This window comes from Epinephelus lanceolatus, chromosome 23, assembly GCF_041903045.1.
Source record: "Epinephelus lanceolatus isolate andai-2023 chromosome 23, ASM4190304v1, whole genome shotgun sequence".
In the NCBI taxonomy this organism is placed as follows: Eukaryota; Metazoa; Chordata; class Actinopteri; order Perciformes; family Serranidae; genus Epinephelus; species Epinephelus lanceolatus.
The window spans coordinates 8,286,449-8,292,820 of NC_135756.1; positions in this window are offsets into that span (position 1 = coordinate 8,286,449).

Genomic DNA, 6,372 nt, shown 5'->3' on the forward strand with positions numbered 1-6,372 from the left:
ACCTGCTACCTTTGAGCAGAGGCTACCTGGCGCTGGTGGAACATAACTGCAGAATCAGAGACGCACACGTAGGCTGCCGTGCCAACCAATCTGTTATTTAGTCGGAGCTGCAGTGGAGTGATGGAGGCAGTGTCAGGGTGAGAGGTGGATTCTCACTGAGGAGACACATGGTGGAGATTTGAATGCACTCTTGGTACTGTGGGAAAAAATGTGGGTCAATGACATGGCACAACAGGCGAGAGGGGAGGGGGACACGAAAACAACACATCCAGCCCTTTTATTTTAACTCAAACACATTTAAACAGATCACACTGTCAGAGAGGATGAACATAAACGTGCTGCTTTTGTTAATATTAATCATTTTCCAGAGGTCAAAGGTCATGCACTTGTTTGCTCTCCTTTTTTATTTATTGCCAGTGACGCCACCAAGAGGGGGCCAGAGGGGGCCATGGCCCAAAAATAATTAGAGCCCAATAATACAGTCTTTAAAATACTGTGGTATGCTCATTCTATAAGCTAACATAAAGGTGCTGGTATCTTGTGAAACTAGACAACCTAAGGCATCCATTGGTATCAACCATGCTGACATAGCTTGTCATGTAGAGGGCTAAATAACTCTTCAAAGTTAGGCTTAATTTTGGTGAGGGAATAACTGGCATGGTCATTTTCAAAGCCATTTCAACCCTTACCCCAAGGTATATGACAGAAAATGGGTTCTATGGGTACCAAGGAGTCTCCCCTAAATTTGAGAAGGCTCGTTCACGGTAAATGTTTTCAACACATTCTCACTCTGACCTTGTCACATATCAGCATTTGGTCACGGACTATCCACGTCCACATACGACGTGCAAGGTACCCTGGGTGCGTTGGTTGGTGACGTTCTGGAACGCCATGTCAAGTTCTGCCTGTTACATGCATTGTCGTCTTTCAAAATACACTTCTGTTTTCACAGGAAATTTACGTCAATACAACACCACAAAGTGACCTTCAACAACAAACACATGGTTGGGTTTAGGCAACAAAAGCACATGGTTAGGTTTAGGAAAAAAAACAGGGTTTGGCTTTAGAATCTTACAGGACACGAACACTGCTCTCTCAGGTGAAAGTCGGTGTTTGTTGGACCCATCCACCACCCCTCCTGACTTTCGGCATCTTAACTTCTGTCCTCCCGCCATGTTTCCCCTGATGTTGCCCGGCAACTATAACAGCAACTGGCCGTGTATCATGTCGACGTTGAAGGATGCCTTTTTCATTGGTTTCTGACGAGTCAACCCCAAGCACTGGATTTTGACGACTTCAAAGTGAGATTGGGCTCAACATTAAAACGGGATTGTTGTGAAACTCAAAATTTTAACTGTACCGGTAAAAGTTTCTGAACATCAGATCATTAGTGATACAAATAAGACACCAAAGTATATGAGTATGCAATTCCTTAAGGGTTCATTTATGCTCAACATGAGATATGTATACAGAGCCTTATTTCTGTACTCTGTATTTGTTTCGACCGTGTATCCGCACGTTTTCTAAAAGCTTCTGGATACAGATGTAACAGAACAGTACTACTGGTTGCTGGGGGGGCAGTGTAGGGTAGTTCAAGCGAGATACAACCATAGGACATGAAGAGCACATTCAAATGGCAGAATAGAGCAAATTGGTAATATAGTATAAAGAATTCTCTGTCCACATGTTGTGATGTATTTAATGGCCTCACAGACCACCGTCATCTACAATGCTGCCTCCATTAAAAGGTGTATTATCACAACCTCCTCCACTGACACCTTGTGTGTTGTTATGCATTCTCAGAACCCATCGGCTGTATTCGCCGTCTGACGAATTTCCGTTTCCGACTTCTGTTTATATATAAGTAAATATGCGGAACCATTGCGATGGATTCAGAGTTTGCAGTGACGCCAGTTATGTTCCGCCTTGTTAGTTCACCGCACGGAGCGTTTAACCTGGCAACAACTGCAGCCGGCTCAAAAATGATTGGTCAGTTTCACGCGGACTACAAACAGGCTAGCACCGGAAACCAGGGCTCTTCCGCTCTTCTTCCGGAGGCAAGATCTCCGGGGTTTGCCTACAGACTCTACATTCACTGAATGTAGAGTCTGTATATAGAGACGAGTTGTTATGTGGCACTTCTGACTCAGCACTCTACTGCCATCTATTGGCTGTATGTATGCCATCATGTTTACAACATTTGAAATGGACAGATGTTACCGGTGGACTCTTGTGATGTCTGCTTTGTGTTGATATGAAGAGGCCCATATTGTGGATATCTCTGGAGGTGATCTCCATTTATTCCAACTGACAGCAAGAGGTGAAAACAAAATCCTCCGTCAGTCACAACCATATCAACTCAAGCCCCTACACAAATTAAGTGACACAAGTTTATGTTAGCATAGAATGAATTTAGAAACAGCTTAACAGCGCTGAAACTACTAAATACTATGAGAGCAATGACGCTTACCTCTCCCATGGAGGACGACAGCAAAAGGGGAGAGGTAAGGTGGGAGACACCCCTTTATAGGTGGGGTACCCCCAAAGATGAACATTAAAAGGCAGGATAAATGAGCCCTAACTCTTCATATTGACATAGTTGCCTACATACTTTAAGAGTATAATACAATCCCTTAAATCCAGTCATGACTTTTGGTTTCGGTGTGCCACCTCAAGATGTTCGGTGACCCCATCTAGCCACCACGATGATAGACTTCTGTGGGCGCCACTGTTTGTAGCTACATTACTGATTATAATCATAGCAGCTCTGTGGGGATACGTTAAGGGTCTGCTGTGCAATCTATTTCTACAATTAAAATAGAAATAACTCCGACAATATGAATATTGAAAGCACAATACTGCCAGATGTCTTTTCAATTTAATTCTTGCTGTGTGTACACTTGATCCCATTCTGCTCAGCTAATAATAATATTAATATCCTGTTTGTAGTCTGGATAAAATACAACATTTGTGAATGGACTTCTGTTGTTTAAAGTGGACTTTTTCTGAATTGGATTTGACCACTGCTGAGAGTTTTAAGTGAAAGTGTGTCTACAGCTAAAGTCTTCAGGAGCACCATAATCTTTAATGCCATATCCCTATAAATATTTTACTGTTCAAAGCTCCAACATCCAGCGACGATGATACAGACCTGCAGCCCTGCGTCAGGGTTCAGCCTCATTTCATCACGAACGCTGCCCAATGTTTTATCCTCCATAACATCGCCTGTCATTTCTTTGTGTGTCAGGCCACGAAAACAAAGCGAGAGTGAGTCGGATTGCGAGGACACGCTGAGAGGAACAGTTGGTGGAATGATGATTCATCCATTCTGCTGGGGCTTCTCCTTGTATGTCTGAGCTGGACCAACCATCTGTCCACACTGCCTGCCATGCCAGAGGCCCTTTCATATTTTCTTAGCATGACACTGCAGTACTCATGCCAGGCCTTGAAAAAAAAACTCATTACACTGGAGTTTTGGGGAATGATGCGGTGCCCACTCTTGTAGAGTGATGTGGGAAGGAGAAGTGAAAAAGCAAATCATGCTTGTGTCAGGGTGTCATTGTTTGACTGACAAATGATAAAAAATAGCATAGCCAAAATATATGGAAACACATTGGGCCCCTGGATGCTACTGGATAAGAGTTTTTGGATAAGTTTGGGAAGATTTAATTGACTGACTAGTTAATTATTTCCATTCTTACATGAACTCCACAGAAAAATTTCTGATATTAACATATTATGCATTAACAGTTCTCCCTATAAAGTTTCCATGTAGGCAGATGTCGCCACAGGCACATCCTATCCTCCAGTGTGTGACATCAGCTCCTCTCCAGCACTCTGCCATGAGCTCTTGATGCAATGCAGCACATCTCGCTGACTGACTGGCTCAGGTGAGAGTGGCGGAGGTGTGGGCAGCTGTCAGCTGCTTCTCTACACGGACCGTGGTCCTCCAAAGCTCGTCCTCATGTATTAAGCCTTGGTTGCCTGGTAACAGCAAAATGATGATTTTTTTTTTCCTGGCAAGATGATAAATTGTTAGTGTTTGGCCGGCAGAGTGAATGCATCATGTAAACATGCTTCACAGTCACAGTTTTTATTTGGTAATTTGTTGAATAATGTGTTTTTCGATTTTCATTTGTGTGTGTGGTTATGTTTGCAGGATATTGCTTTTTACTGTGTTACCTTTATATACTGTAAAGCCTTTTAAAATATATATCTACTGTGCATTTGATACTTTTAAACTATGACTTATGTTGACTTTTTAATCATTTATTGTTCTAATATTATCCAGCAACAATAGTAGTCCTAAAACAATAAGTTTATTACCAAAATGCCATGACTCTGTGGAAAAGTTGGCCCATAAACTGTGCAAATACAAAAGAAAAATGTGCATCATCCACTATAACAACTTCCTTTTATCACGTGTGTATATATCAAAATAAGTTTATTATCTGACACAGACAGAGGGCGCCAGTGATGTGATGTTATACTGACGCCCGGTGGCCAAAACACGACACTACCTCCACAGGCCAAAGGCTGCATTTTTATCTCTTGCATAATTACAAAACATTTTATGTAAGAGAATATTGTGACGTACTTTTAATTTAGACAACAAAACATCAAATATTAAGAAAAAAATACATATTGCAGCTAGCACTTACAATAGTAGTGATCATAAGATAATTTTACTTACATACATATACAATATATAGATAATGTATAAGGTAAAGTAGGTAATATTACTCTTATCTAAACTTAAACAGCAAAGCAAGGTTATTTGTACAGCATCTTTAACAGCAAAGCAACTTAAGGTGTTTTAAATAAGACTAACAAATGTAATTAAAGGAGAATATATTGTAATAAACATAAGGAATTAGGCTATAAAAAAAAGACAATTCAGATGTGAATGAATAGTCCCGAATTTAAATGAATAAAAAGCAGTGGCAAAAAGAAAAGTTTATTTAATATATGGCAAAACTTATTTTAAATCACAGCCATGCTTCAGACCCAACAGCATAACTCCTGTGTGGTCTGCTGTAGTCTTTACTAAAGTTATCATCAGAGTTTAAAGCAGGTGAAAATCTTTCTGCAGCAGAAACTGGTGCAAACTGCACAAACCTGGTTTAACACCAAGCGCGTCAGCCACGGCTCCAGCTTTACTATGACACACATAAGACACACACGCACACAGACGCGTGACCGCCGCCCGCTCATGCCTGACTTCATGTGCTCATCCGGGTTCTTTCATGGTAAACAAGCAGGCGGCCCTGGAGGCGGGAGATCCCCATGGTTACTGCAGAGATGTTTACAGTTTCATCTTTTTACATCAGCTGCATGTCTTCTAAGTGTGTGTGCACATCTTATACAAGTATTGTTATTATAAACGTGTTGTTATATGTGTAATAAACAAAACAAACAAACAAACAACAGTAGTGCTCACCTCTGCTTTATTATTATTATTATTATTATTATTATTATTTTTATTGCCAGAGCTTCGAGAATTAGCATATTAGCATGCTAATGTTGTTACGTTTAGCAAACCTAACAACCTAGCAAACCCCCAAACATAAACAAGTGACAGACTTAAATTGTCCAATAAGAAAAGAAAGAAGAAAAAACAAACAAATAGGCCTAAAGAAAAGTGTCAGACTGAAATTGACCAATAAGAAAATAAAGAAAAAACAGAGACATTTATTTTATTTTATTTATTTCATTTTTATTTTATTTTATTTTATCATTTTATTTTATTCTATTTATTTCATTTTTATTTCATTTTATTCTATTTTTATTTTATGTTATTTCATTTTTTGTATTTTATTTCATTATATTTTATATAATTTTTATTTTATCTTATTTATTTCATTTTTATTTCAATTTATTTATGTCATTTTTATTTCATTTTTATTTTATTTCAGTTTATTTTATGTAATTAAATTTATATTTTATTTTGTTTCGTTTTATTTTATTCTATTTATTTCATTTTTATTTCATTTTTATTTTATTTCACTTTATTTTATTCTATTTTTATTTTATGTTATTTCATTTTTTTTGTATTTTATTTCATTCTAGCATTCTATTTTATTTTATGTTATATCATTTTTATTTTGTTTTATTTCATTTTATTTTATTTGTCATTTTTATTTCATTTTATTTCATTTTATTTATTTCATTTTATTTTATTTTATTTCATTTAATTTTATGTAATTTTTATTTTATTTTATTTTGTTATGTTTCGTTTTATGTTATGTTTTATTGACTGGCCTGAGCCAGTGTGGATGATGTCTGTTTAAGGCATGGGACAGAGCACGCTGCAGAAACGTGACCACGCTGAGAACCGGCCTCGACCAATCACAGCGCTCCCAGTCTGTGCGC